Below are 14,864 nucleotides of genomic sequence, written 5' to 3'. Positions count from 1 at the left end.
TCCCCAACATCTGGAAAATAGTAGTTGCTAAAATATTTGTTTAATATGAACTCATCAGAGAAAGACATATCTACTTACTTGACTGACTCTCTTCCCACTAAACATAACCACTTTGAAGGTAAGGACCTGTTTTATTCATTTTTGAATCCCTAGTGCCTAACATAATGCTTGGAATAGAATAGATTCTCAAGCAGTTTACTGAAAAAGTGAATAATAATCAGGAGTTTATAGACGTATCTCAGTATACTATAGAACAATAATTAGCTCTGATGTTATAATTTTGGAATGTGCTACTGCGGAAGTAGATGAAGAAAGGTGACTGCATTGGTGTTCAAACAATTGCTGGGAAGTTGGGCAGAAAAGGGATGCAATGAGAAATAATTTTAAAGATGTTACAGGTGAGCGTTCTCTCTCTATGCAGTCTTTACAAAATCAAGCGCATTTCTGATCCAAGGCAGAGAACAAATATGTCCTTTACTTTCCTTGAGATGAAATTCAAACTTTAAATGCTTCCTTGAAAATTATGAAATCCTTTCTACCAAATGGCTTAAGGGAGTTGAAATCTGAGCTGACATCTGAGTCAGACAGTTGGAATAATTTTCATGAGTAGTATTGCTTGTGCCATTGCTGATTTGGTAACCACCTCAGAGAACATCCTATTTATTTCCAGCAAGGACCTAAATCCACTTCAGCCAAAAATGAACAAAGAAATCATGATGAAGAACAGAGCCTGTTTCTTTCTCAGTGGTGTGCTCAGGTTTGAAAATGAGATGATTGTTTTTTCTGTTTCCCTCAAGTTTCTGCAAGGTCTTAACTCTTTCCTTCACCTTTGCCCATGGTTTCCTATACATTTAAATTATCTGGATATAGTCATTTTCCTGCCATGTTGAACCTTGTAGAGTTGGATTTTCTCTAATAATTCTAGATAATTCAGGTGGTAAGGTGGTAATCAGTTTGATTCCAAATGTGCTGTATCTTTATTCTTATGAATCAAGATATCAAAATTAATAGCAACATATCAAAATTTGAATGGTATCTCAGTTCCTTTAAAGTAGTTACAGGAAGACTATATGTTTTAGAATCATACATATCTCTTTGAATCCTGTCTTTGTTACTACAAGGTGTGAAGTCTTGAGTACATTTCTTAATATTTCCCAATTGGAAAATGTGGAAAATAACTACATCATAGGAATCACTTGAGATTTAAATAAGTTAAAAGGCCTTCTTAATAGGTGATACATGGTTTTTCCCCAGCAAACACTTCAACTAACATTGAAGTTTAATACTGATTCCCTAATCTTACTTTTAAAGAGCATGGTTAATAACCAATATTAGTGTAAGTAAATGCAGGAAAATTTAGCAATCAGAAATTAAGATTTTGTGACATTTAAAATTAATATTTTAATAATATAACTGTAAGGGTTATTGCCGAGTTTAAAATGAGGAAACTGAGGCCAGTATAAAAAAATTAAATGCCAGTTTATTCAGCTCCCGGGCGAGGTTCTATGGTCCAGGGAAAAGGACCAGAGAAGTTGCAATGACTTATTGGGGCAGGGGTTTTTATGGCTATGAGGAACGAGCAACAGTTGGGTGCTCTGATTGGCTCCAGGGGAGCGGGATTGGGACCGGGTGGGCTGCTATTGGTTGGCGGGTTGTTGGGCAGGTTTTTCTAGTGCAAGAGCCAGCCAGGGTTGCATCAGCTGGAGCCTTCCAGGGGAACCGTGTGCAGAGCTAGGTGCCGAGTGCAGAGGCAGGTGCCGGAAGCAGATGAGTGCAGAGATAGGTGCTGGGTGCAGAGTTAGGTGCTGGGTGCAGAATAGGTGGGTGTGTCCAGTCTCCTGGTGAGGCAGCCGGCCTTACATTCTGACCCTTTTGATGATGTAGGACACCGCTTCTCTCTGGCTACTTCCTGCTGAAGAGGACTGAAGTGGGGGAGAAGGGTCAATTGGCTGGTGCCTCGGTTCGGAGTCGGACATAGGGGTGAAGTAGCATCTGGTTTACGGGCACCCTGGAAATTTTCCTCCTGCAGGCCTGTAAAAACCTGAGGAAAAAAGGGGCTAGCATTAACAGAAGACAAACTACGATGATGGGAGTGATAATAGGGGTTAGCCAGGTAGGCATGGGGGATTGCCACCAGTTGAGAGGTGAGACTGATGCATTCTGCTTCTTGCGGAGGTCTTCTTGGAGGCGATAGAGTGTTGACGTTTTCCTCCACAAGGCCTGTTTCATTAATATAATATCAGCACTGCTCCCAAAGAAACAGACAGGTACCTCCCTTTTCTGCTGTCAACAGGTCCAGGGCCCGTCGGTTCTGGCGAGTTACCTGGGCCAGCGACGTGATTTGTTGCTGGAGGTAGGCCAGGGAGGCGGCTGACGCTTTGATAGCCAAGCGAAGCTTGTCCTCTAGTTGAGTGGCTGAGGTGACACTGTAGCCTAGGGCGTCACTACCCAGCCCGGCTGTCACCAGAGAGGATGCTAGTGAGAGACCGACAACCATTGGGTGGAAGACTGCTCGTCTGTCTTGGCGATTAGGGGAAGGTGGAAGGAGGGATAGAAGTTCGGCCTGTCCGTATACCTCTCACTGTGGGACCAAGGTGACAGGCACACAGGGAAAGGGAAGGAGGCATTAATAACTTTGGTTAAGATTCCATTACACCAGAAGTATCCTCCTGGAGGTGCGTAGAGGGAGAATTTTACTTTTACTGTGGTATTACAGCTGGGACTGGAGCTGCTGGCCATCTCATAGCAGAGAGAGAGATTTTGAGAGTGCACTTTGAACAAGGGGATATCCGTTAAGGTGGTGCCGGGCCCCATAGGTGATTGTGACAGATTGAACCCGGACCTGAGGGGAACTGCAGCCAAGGGGGGGTTGCTAAGAGAGGCACAAAAAAAGCAATTGGTGATATTTATGGCTTTGGTTAGATTTAACATGTTAGCTCCCTGCTTTACTAGAGTTAACCAAGAGAAAGGTTGAGAGGTGCTCTTTGAGGGTTTGACTTAGTTAGTTAGGGTGGCTTCATTTTGCAAGATTGTATGGCTTATAGAGCTAAGTTGTTCTATAACCTCAGGGACAATGCAGGTGTAGGACCGAAATATCAGCCATGTTCCCTGGGGATGGCTGTTTTGCCACCAAGAGTAAATTTTTCCCTTGACTCCCTTTACCCAGCGGTTGTCCCACGGGTCACGGATGGTAAGAAATAATGTACCTTTGCCGTTGGAGGTGAGTACTTCCTTTCCCTTTAGAGTTCCTGCTGTGTCTAACTGTGGTTTATGGATAACGCAGGAATTATATGGGCAACCTCCATAGGTGGTGTTCCACCAATGGCAATAGTCATGGACTTGGTCATAGAGAAAACAGAGGCCATGAGCTTCAAACCCTTGGCCCCAGAATGGCATGGTTTTAGATTTCGTTCTTGGGATTTCAATTATTACTGCTGACTGGCAGCCAGCCGGTTGGTAGTCTGCTTGGGCAAGGTAGTGAGTCCTGGTAGTGGGACCCTTTACCCAGGATTCCTGGAGGTAGAAGCGCCAAACATAGGAGTTGGCTTTAAGAGGAGATATCAGAAGGACTGTTAGGAGGAGGCTCTGAAGGCTTAGGGGGTGACGGGTCGGGGCAATGGGTGAGGCGGAGTTGATTGGGGCCCAGGGGTTCGGATTTCCCCTGATCATTTTGGGGGTCCAGCTTGAGGCGGGACACATGGTACCATGGAGTGTGACCCAGGAGTTTGGCCACTGTGGGGGTGGTAAGGATGACAATGTGAGGTCCCGACCACCTGGGCTGCAAAGATCCTGGTTTGAGTTCTCAGAGGAGAACGCTGTCGCTTGGTTGGAGAGGCGCCGCCGGGTGGGAGTCTTCCGGTCCTGGGACAACAGGGAGGGTGCAGTCCGCGTGCTCCCTAAGCAGGTGACGGAGAAGATAGAGGAAGGGAAGGTAGGAAGCCAGTGGGGCGGTTTTACAGGGAGATTATTGGGAAACCAGGAAAGGCCGGCCATACAGCAATTCAAAGGGGCTAAGGCCCGTTGGTCCCCGTGGGGTGGCCCGGACCCGGGCCAGGGCAAGAGGTAGGAGTGTGGGCCAAGAGAGTTTTACCTCAATAGCAAGTTTGGCCAAGTGGTCTTTGAGGATGCCGTGGGCCCGTTCAACTTTACCGGACGACTGAGGTTGGTAAGGGATGTGCAGTTTCCAGGAGATGTTGAGGGACTTGGCGACTAGCTGGACTACTTGGGCCGTAAATGCTGGACCGTTGTCCGACTGGATGGTGGAAGGTAGGCCGAAGCAAGGGATGATTTCCTGAGTAAAGAGGGAGGCCACCATGTCTGCCGTCTCCTGGGAGGTGGGGAAGGCTTTAATCCAACCTGAAAAAGTATCTACAAAAGTTAGGAGGTAGAGGAGCTTTTTGTGAGTGGGCATATTGAGTGAAGTCAATTTGCCAGTCTTGGGCCAGTAGGTTGCCATGCATTTGGTGAGTAGGAAACTGTGGCTTTAAGCCTCCCTGAGGTGAGACCTTTGAGCAAGTAATGCATGCCTTGTGTACCTGCTCAATTGTTTGTTGCAGACCCGGTGAGAAAAAGAGGGGCTGTACAAAGTGGTGTAACGCCTTATGCCCTATATATAAGGATTGGTGGATTTCAGCAATAATTTTAGGGGCCTGTTCCCAGGGAAGTGCGATTCTGTTATTTAGGAAGATCCAGCCCTGATTAGATTGTGTTCCCCCTTTTAGTATGAGGGCCTGTTTTTCTGATGGTGAGTATAGGCTGTGTGGCTGTGGTAAGGAAGAGGACAGGGGTAGGGGTCAACCTGGCGTTAGTTAAAGATCTTGCTGCTGTATCTGCCTGCGCATTGCCCCAGGAGACGGCATCGTGCTGGGCCCGGTGTCCTAGGCAGTGTATGACTGCAACTTCCCTGGGCAATGATAAGGCCTGTAAAAGGTTGGAGATTTGTGTATCGGGGGATCCCTTTGTGGTAAGGAATCCCCACTCTCTCCAGAGGGCAGAGTGGCAATCGGTAACAAGAAAGGCATATTTTGAGTCAGTATAGATATTTGCTCGCTTTCCCCTGTGCTAGTGTAAGGGCTCAGGTTAGGGGATGTTCAAATAGTTGGTAAAGCATTATTTCTGGGTATGTCTGTGAGGGTGTTTCTGGAAGTGATTGGCATTTGAATCAATGAGCTGAGTAAGAAGGATCTGCCCTCACCAAATGTGGGCAGGTATCATCCAATTCACTGAGGGCCCAGATAGAACAAAAAGGCAGAGGAAAGGCAGATTTCCCTTTTGGAGCTGAGGCATCCATCTTTTTCTGCCCTTGGACATCAAAGCTATAGGTGTCTGGGTCTTGGGACTTTGGAACTTACACCTTCTGCTCCCTTGGTTCTTGGGCCATTTTACTTAGAAGGAATCACACAACCAGCTTCCCTGGTTTTCCAGCTTGCAGATGACAGAAGATGGGACTTGTTGGGCTCCATAATCATGTGAGCCAATTCCCATAATAAATTCCCTATTACACACACACACACACACACACACACACAATGGGTTCTGTTTCACCAGAGAACTCTGACCCATACAATATGTTATTTACGCTAACATGTAATGGATTTATTTTAAAAATGAATAAATACTTAAATATTTAAAATTTTCACGATTCAAATGTCTAATACAGTAAGTATTTATAGATATAGCTTACATAAACAAAAGCTCTTTGGGGTTCTTTATAATTTTTGATAATGACCAAAAAGTTTGATAACTTGTATGTTAGTAAATCTAGAAAATAAACAGAAAATATAAAGTCAATATGATAACATACTGTCAGATAGTGACAAAGGTCATGAAATAAAATGCAGCAGGATAAAGAAATAGGTCCATTTGGTGGTCAGAAACAATCGCTAGCTACAACCTGTGCTCTTGTTAAACTGAATCATCTAACATTCCCAGAACACAATTTGTGCTTTTCCATTTCCATGCCTTTGTAGTGCTGTTCCTTCTGCCTGGTTTGCCTTTCATCTCCTATTTCAATGCCTCCTCATTTTCATCTATCACAATTCTATTCTTTTTTTCAGGGCTTGTCTCAAATATCACCTGTGCCATGATTCCTTCTCTTATTTTCTTCTAACAGAAGTGATTTGTTTCCCTTTTGTTTTTTCCATCTTCAATATTTTGTTTGATCTCTCTTGTGAAACTCATAATTTTATTCTTTGTAAAAAGTATACTACTCATATTCTTCTCAAGTTTATGATATTTCTTAAAGTTAAGGACTATTTCTTATTTCCTCTGAATATGGTGTCTTTTCTGTATCAATGAACCTTAGGTTCAGCAGTAACAGAAAATCTCCAAATAACAGTGGTTTCACCTATGTAGAGGTGTGTTGTTTCTTATGTAAAAGTCAGAAGGTAGGCAGGAGAGGTCTGGTAATGACTCTTGCTCTGAAAGTCCTCAGGGCTGCAGTCTTCTTCCATCTCACTGCTCTTCCATCCCAAAAGTATGGTTTTCCTCAGCTACAAGATAGCAACATTTTTGTTTCAGGAAGAAGAAAGGAGGGAGAGACAATAAGGGAGCTAATCGCATGCACCAGCTCTCTCCAAAGGAAAGTTGTGGAAGCTGCTGATTTGACACTTCTATTGATATTCTGTTGATAGAACTTAGTCACATTTGCATACCTAGCTTCAGGGAGATTGGGAAATGCAGTCTTTATTTGTAGTGGTCTTGTGCTCAGCTGTGGAGAAAGGGGAGAATAGATATTGGGTGACAACTTTCAGTCTCTGTTACACTCCCCAAAGTGTCTATCATAGGCACTTATTCCAGGTAATTGCTTAAAATTAACTTTTAGCAAATAAGTAATACTGAGCTTCATTCTTGCAATTATTTGTTGAATAACAAATACACTGGAAATTTTATTCACCATATATTTGCTTGTCTTTAATGAAGGTGTTAGAAATGATTAAGAAATTCTAAAATCTCTTTCAGACTTAACTACTGCAGGGTTCAATAGTTGATCAGTTGCTTCTAGCATATCAAAAAGAGAAGGCTTTTCTATTAGACCACCCAGCTTGCTCTTTTCATCATGTCACCTTCTCCTGTTCACCCTTCTCCATAGTGGTAAAGACATCACTCAACTCTTCCTTGCTAGAAGTGTCCCCAGGCTTCCCTGTGTTACTTGATATCTTTGTTCTTAGCTCCCCTGTAGACCCAGAGAAAAATATTCCTCAAAAGAACCTCCAGAGGCTTGCTCAAGTTATTAGGTTAGTTTGCATGTTTGTTCCACCTAAAAGCAGATAACAGAACATTTTAAAGTAATTTTAGAGTACTAAAAATATTGGGGCATTGAACTTCTGCTGTGTGTTTGCTTTCCAATTCTCATTGCATGCAAATCTTAGTAAATGATAGAGCCTACTTTTAAGTTTGAGTCTGACTCTTTATTTCCACAAAATGTTTCACTGGAATCTATAGAAGCAACCTCAGCACCCTCCAACACTTTCCACCTCGACATACTGTCTACGTCCCTCATATGCGGTTTATTTCTGGTTCTCAGAGCTTTGAGGAAGTCATTCCTTCACAAAGAAAAGTCTGGAATTTCTACATGATTGAATTTATATTTAAAATAGTCCACCTGGTTATAGCAGGTCCATGGCCTATAAATAAGGAAACTTAGAGTCTTAGGATGTTGGCAATTATCCCAGAAATTGTCTTTGAAAAAAGTTGAAATAAAACAGAGAATCTGTTAGAAATGGCATTTACTATGTTTGCTATTATTTGATTTTTTGTTTGCACATGTTTTATTACCTGTGGATTATATACATCTTGAGTACCACAGCTGTGTCTGATGAATAGTTTTGGTTATAAAGTGAAATAAAGTTGGAAGTAACTGAGATAAATTAAGACAGTGATGATGACATGGGATTTGTTCTTACCACGGCACGAGATTTCACAAAAGAAATGAACACTGGAGAGGACTGCATTCATTCATCCATTCATTCATCTTGCAATTATTTACTGAGCACCAACCAAGTGCCCAGTGCTGTGGTAGATACTGGGAGACAGTGGTGAGAAATATTGATATAGGCTCTGTCCTTATGGTATGTATAGCCTAGAAGATAAAGACAGACAAAAAAGTAATAACTGTAAAGGGTGATAAATGCTTGTTAGGGAAGCACAGATTGCCACAGGAGCAGTCAAGGGAACATTTAAAGTAGTTATATAGTCTTTATAGAGCCTTCACATACAAATACCTCATGTGTGCTTCATTAAGCCATGTGCAATGAGTAGTGCAGGGATTATTCTTCTCATTTACAGATGAGGAATTAGGCTCAGAAAGGTTAGCAAGATGCAAAGTCCCCATAGACCCAGACTTGGGCTTTTGACTCCAAACCCAATACACTCACCAATAGTCCACACAGCAGCTGGAGTGCCAGGGAGTGTGAGGTCTGTGGCTCTGCTGCATTTGCTTCCTTTCTTTATGATGCTCTTGCCCTAAGCTTATATAATAACTCCCATTGGCATCAATTAATTAATTTTTGGCATCCAACGAAGCACCCTAGAAGCCATGAGGGTGTTCTGGCTAGCATGGCTCCAAGCTGTGGGCAGCTTATCCTGTACTCATGCTGCGAGCAGCCTCTGCAATTAGGAGAGGGGCCAACGGATCTTCCAGGCTGATACAGAACCTGCAGAAGTTCAGCCATAAAGTCTTATTAGGAGGAGCCCCCATGCTTCAGTCTGCTCAGTGGTCTGTTTTCCTGTCCTATGAGGTAGAAGTCAGATTCTCCAATAAGAAAACAATATTAAAATGTCCTGAGTTTGTTTTGCTTTATGTTTAGTACCACAAAGTTGAGCAGAGGAATGAACACTGTTGTTGGGTGGAAAAGCTTCCCTTCTTGCTTTGTATACCTAATTGTATACTCTTCCTTAATTATTCTAGGAAAATGCTTTTTCTTTCTTATAAATTTTTGAACTTGTTGGAAATTTCCAAGTGACATGAGAGCTTTTTAGGGAATAGTAAGCTCTGGCAAAATTGGGGAGCTGGTGGTACTTGTTTCCTTGGTTTGTAGTGTTGTAGAAAGACCATGGGACTTTGGATCATACAGTAATAACATGGGCTGAGTTATTATCTCAGGGCTTTCACTGTTTGGCTGTATCCACTTGGGAAATATGAAGACTTCCTTGAAATTCAGTTTCTTCAAAGGATGGCTGTGAGGATTAGAAGAAAGATGGGTAATACAGCAGGCATAGCCTGGCACATAATTGGCCCTCAATAAGTGGGAAATAATTATCATCATGGTTAAAATACCTCTAAGCCTGATCTTTCCGGCCACACTAGTTCCTCTAGACCTTTATCTTTATTATATATTTCTTGTTTTTTTGTCCCCCCAACTATGGCATTTATAATCATTTAAGCTGCAAACACTAATACAGCCTAGCTGGAGAGATAGCATATAGGTAACAGGACAAGGTATAACAAGTGTCAATGAGTGGCATAGACAATTGGTACCATAGTATTTCAGGTGAATAAGATATGACCATGGGCTGGGATTTTTGAGGATTTGAGCAGACACAGCTGATAATTTACACTTGGATGGACCAGTTGGGAAAGGCTGGAACTGGAACAAAACCTACTTAGATAGGGATGGTGGACAGGGGTATGAAAGAATAAAATAATTTTAGATATTAGCTTGTAAAACATGGCTTCTCAGTGGTAATGGAAATAGATCAGAGCCCTAGTAAGTAACTGGCAAAAAGGTCAAGATTAAACGTCAGACAGTAACCAATGGTGGGGACTTTGGGAATGGTAATATTCAAAAGTTGATGCAATCACACACAATAGGTCTTTGCTGTCTAAATTACACTTCCTTTGACAGGAGACTTGGAGGGTTAGCCCAGCCAGTGAAGGTTTTTAGGGTTCAAGTCTATGGTGGTGGTGGCAGGGAGGGGTAAGATACAGTATGGATTATTCCAAGACTCAGTGCACCCGTGGATCTTAAGATAGTGTTTTGCTAACTGTCTGGACCACCTGCTTCAAAATCACCTGGGAGGCTTGTAATAAATACAGATTACTAGAATATCTGGGGATAGACTCTGAGGATATCTGTTTTAAATAGGATTTTAGAGAATCTTTTGTGTATTAAAGTTAAAGAACACTGGATAATTCATATTAGATTCCAGACTTCAGGGCCATTTGCTGGAGAGTCCTGAAACAAAAAATCCTGTGAAGAAATTGGCTTTTCCTTACTCCATGAAGAGTAGTTTGTAGAAAGTCTGGTTGTACTGAAGAAAAATTTGTGGACAAGTCTTTTGTCCTGCTAATGAGATTGCAAGATCTGTCTGAAAAGAAAGTTGGGGTTTCTGAAACAAGGAATCAAGGCAAAAAGAATCCGAAGAACAAGAAATGGGGTGAAAAGACTGGGAATTGAGCAAGATATGATAGAGGATTTGCAACAGGGTTGCTAGTCTAATTCTTACCCTCTTCAACTAGACTGTGGGCTCCCTGACAGCAGTGCTCTTAACTTCCTCATCCTTATTTCTTTTGCACCTGATATGGGTCTGGTGCAAAGTAGGCTTTCATATGTTTTTAAAATAAGTTAATAAGTAAATGTGAGATTGGCAAAGGTGATTTGATGCTAAGCTCAGGAATGTGGACTGGAGTTACCTGAAGGTCTGAGTGACTCAGTTCATAGTTGGTCCATACCTGGGATTTGGATCTGGAGCTGTACTTGGTCCATACCTGGGATTTGGATCTGGAGCTTACTTGGTCCATATCTGGGATTTGGATCTGGAGCTGTACTTGGTCCATACCTGGGATTTGGATCTGGAGCTGTACTTGGTCCATACCTGGGATTTGGATCTGGAGCTTACTTGGTCCATATCTGGGATTTGGATCTGGAGCTGTACTTGGTCCATACCTGGGATTTGGATCTGGAGCTGTACTTGGTCCATACCTGGGATTTGGATCTGGAGCTGTACTTGGTCCATACCTGGGATTTGGATCAGTTCATACCTGGGATTTGGATCTGGAGCTGTACTTGTATTTGGAGTTAAGAGAAGGAGGAATCAGACTGATTCAAGACATAGGCTGTGGCTATAGTTAGGATAGTTTGGGGTGACTTCTAAAAGAAGGTGTGATTTGAATCTGGCTTGAAGGCAAGACAGGTATTAAATAATTCAGTCCATCTCAATGGACATTAGCTGGGCATCTACTCTGCACAATGGCTGGTAACCCAATGGTGAGTAAAATACAGTTCTTGCCTTGTAGGAGACTGAAAGGCAAAGAAATGACTGAAGTATAATGTTATATTTGTATAATGAGGTATGGGATGTGAAAAGGGAAATTATAGAGGAAAACTGAGAGAAGGGATAACGTTTACCTGGGCCTTAAAAACTGGTCAAGCTTTGTTTTACGGTTAAGGCAGGGAAGGACTTGCAGTGGAGAAAGCCAGAATAAGAGAAGATAGGCGTGAAAGTGAAGGTGACCTGGGAGGTGGCCTCTGTGGTTTGGTGGATGTGAGCACAGGATGAATTGTGGGTAGAGGGTCTGGACCTCAAAGGTCATGTTAGCAAGGGGGAGGAGGTTTATTCTACGAACATTTGAATTTGACAAAGTGTTTTTTTTCTTTTTTTGAGACGGAGTTTCATTCTTGTTACCCAGGCTGGAGTGCAATGGCGTGATCTCGGCTCACCGCAGCCTCTGCCTCCTGGGTTCAGGCAATTCTCCTGCCTCAGCCTCCTGAGTAGCTGGGATTACAGGCACATGCCACCATGCCCAGCTGATTTTTTGTATTTTTAGTAGAGACGGGGTTTCACCATGTTGACCAGGATGGTCTCGATCTCTTGACCTCGTGATCCACCCGCCTCGGCCTCCCAAAGTGCTGGGATTACAGGCGTGAGCCACCGCGCCCGGCCCAAAGTATTTGTTTTAAGCAGAAGACTCAACACAATTCAACTTACATTAGAAAGAGAATTTGGGCCACAGGGTGAAAGAAGGCCTGCCTGGGAGGAAGGCCAGAAGGAGGAACTGGGCAGGGGAGCCATGTGAGCCACATTTCAGCTAAGCTTATTCCTGCTGAGATGCTGAAGTCAATAATGGCTTAAGACAAACTCCCTCTGAGTGAGCTGTTTGCCTTTGAATTGGCCCCTCCTCACCTAGAGGAGGTTCGACTTCTAGCGGATAGATTTGCCAGGCCACGGGGAAGACTTGCCACTTTTTGGTTCGTTCTTCCCTCACCCACAACTGACTCTTACAAGCTGTTCAGCCTTGAATATGAAATGCAGTTTTGTGAGCTTGCTGAGAGTTCACAGGCCCTGGAGCCCAGGTTGCTTTATGATTTACACACACACACACACACACACACACTCTCTCTCTCTCTCTCTCTCTCACAATGTGTAAGAACACTTAACATGAGATCTGTCCTTGGAACACATTTTAAAGTGTGTAATACAGGATCATTAACCATAGGTGCAATGTTGTACTGCAGATCTCTAGAGCTTCTTCATGCTGCATAGCTGGAACTTTATGCCTGTTGACTAGCAACTCCCCATTTCTCCTCTCAAACCCCTGGTAGCCAGCATTCTATCCTCTCCTTCTATGAATTTCACTGTTTTAGATACCTCATATGAGTGGAATCATGCCGTATTCGTCCTTAAATAGAACGACTATATGATTCAGCAATCCCACTTCTGAGTATTTATCCAAAAGAGTTGTAATCAGGATCTCAAAGAGATGTACTCTCATATATGTTGCAGCACTCTTCACAATAGTTTGAAGGTGGAAACAAATTAATTGCCCATCAATGAATGAATGGATAAAGAAAATGAGGTATAATACAGCCAGCTCTTTGTATTCACAGGTTCAAGCAATCACAGATAAAAAACGTAGTATGAAAAGAAATTCCCAAATAATAAAAACAATGCAAACAGAGAATAATACAGTAAACAACTATTTATATAGCATTTACCTTGCATTAGCTATTAAAAGCAATCTAGAGATGATTTAAAATATCCTGGAAGATGTATGCAGGTTATATGCAAATACTATGCCATTTATATAAGTGTCTTGAGCAATCTTGGATTTTGGTATCCTTGGGGGCCCTAGAGCCAATTTGGGGTAAATGCCAAGTGACAACTGTAAATATAATATTATTCAGCCTTAAAAAAGAAGGAAATACTGCCATATGTGACAACATAGATGAAGATATTAAGCTCTGTGATTTACAAAAATTGACCAACATGTTGTGGGAATGCAAATTAGCTCAACCACTGTGAATGACAGTGTGGTGATTCCTCAAGGCATATACCCAAAGGAATATAAATCATTCTACTATAAAGACACATGTATGCGTATGTTTATTGCAGCACTATTTATAATAGCAAAGACATGAAACCAACCCAAATGCCCATCAATGATAGACTGAATAAAGAAAACGTGGTACATATACACTATGTAATACTATGCAGCCAGAAAAAGGAATGAGATCATATCCTTTGTAGGGATGTGGGTGAAGCTGAAAGTCATCATCCTCAGCAAACTAACACAGGAAAAGAAAACCAAAAGCTAGCATTTTTATGGTGTTAGGTCTCATGTTTAGATCTTTAATCCATCCGGAGTTAATTTTAGTGTAAGGTGTCAGGAAGGGGTCCAGTTTCTGCTTTCTGTACATGGAAAGATATGCACAGATACTTTTTAAAAGAAGACATATATGAGGCCAACATACATATAAAAAATGTTCATCATCACTGGTCATTAGAGAAATGCAAATCAAAACCACATTGAGATACTCTCTCATGCCAGTTAGAATGACGATCATTAAAAAATCTGGAGACAACAGATGCTGGAGAGGATGTGGAGAAATAGGAATGCTTTTACAATTGTTGATGACTTTTACAATTAGTTCAACCATTGTGGAAGACAGTGTGGTGATTCCTCAAGAACCTAGAAATAGAAATTCCATTTGACCCAGCAATCCCATTACTGGGTATATACCCAAAGGATTATAAATCATTCTATTATAAAGACACATGCACACACATGTGCATTGAGGCACTGTTTACAATAGCAAAGACCTGGAACAAATCCAAATGCCCATTAATGATAGACTGGACAAGGAAAATGTGGCACATATACACCATGGAATACTAAGCAGCCATAAAAAAGGATGAGTTCATGTCCTTTGTAGGGACATGGATGAATCTGGAAACCATCATTCTCAGCAAACTGACACAAGAACAGAAAAACAAACACTGCATGTTCTCACTCATAGGTGGATGTTGAACAATGAGAACACATGGACACAAGGAGGGAAGCGTCACACACTGGGTCTGTTTGGGGGGTGCTAGGGAAGGGACAGTAGGGGGTGGGGAGGTTGGGGAGGGATAACATGGGGAGAAATGCCAGATATAGGTGACAGGGGGATGGAGGCAACAAACCACATTGCCATGTATGTACCTATGCAACAATCCTGCATGATCTTCACATGGACCCCAGAACCTAAAGTATAATAAAAAATATAAAATAAAATATAAAAAAGAAAGTTTGTGAATTAAAACAAAGTTAAAACTGCTCTCTGTTTTCATTCTTTCATTCATTTCTACCTACTCCCTTCCTTACAAACCCAACAAACATATTCTCTCTGCCAATAAACTGTGTGTTTTAAAATAACAGAATTGATAAATCCCATGGTTTGGTTTTGTCCTGGTTGCGTAGTAATGAGATACTAGAAGGAGTATGTTAAATCAGAAATAAGAACAATTGGGTATTATTCTTTCCAAGGGCACTAACTGATGTGTATCCTGGGGCAGATTACGTCACTTTTCTGTGCCTAGTTGCTGTAAGAAGAGGGAGTTAGACTGAGCTCTACCTCCACAGTTCTGTCTGAGTCTGAGTCTAA

At 42.1% G+C, this 14,864-nt stretch overlaps 1 long non-coding RNA gene across 1 annotated transcript in view; it reads left to right on the top strand.

Moving 5' to 3' along the window:
- Nucleotides 1-623: 623 nt before the first annotated feature.
- Nucleotides 624-14,864, top strand: part of LOC108306273 — a 22,687-nt gene continuing 8,446 nt past the window's right edge. The window contains exon 1 of the long non-coding RNA XR_001826078.1: nucleotides 624-757. This is a non-coding gene — a long non-coding RNA (uncharacterized LOC108306273). The remainder of the gene's footprint in view (nucleotides 758-14,864) is intronic.

Source organism: Cebus imitator, unplaced genomic scaffold, assembly GCF_001604975.1.
Source record: "Cebus imitator isolate Cc_AM_T3 unplaced genomic scaffold, Cebus_imitator-1.0 Scaffold3, whole genome shotgun sequence".
Taxonomy (NCBI): Eukaryota; Metazoa; Chordata; class Mammalia; order Primates; family Cebidae; genus Cebus; species Cebus imitator.
This window is presented reverse-complemented; position numbering and strand designations above follow the sequence as displayed.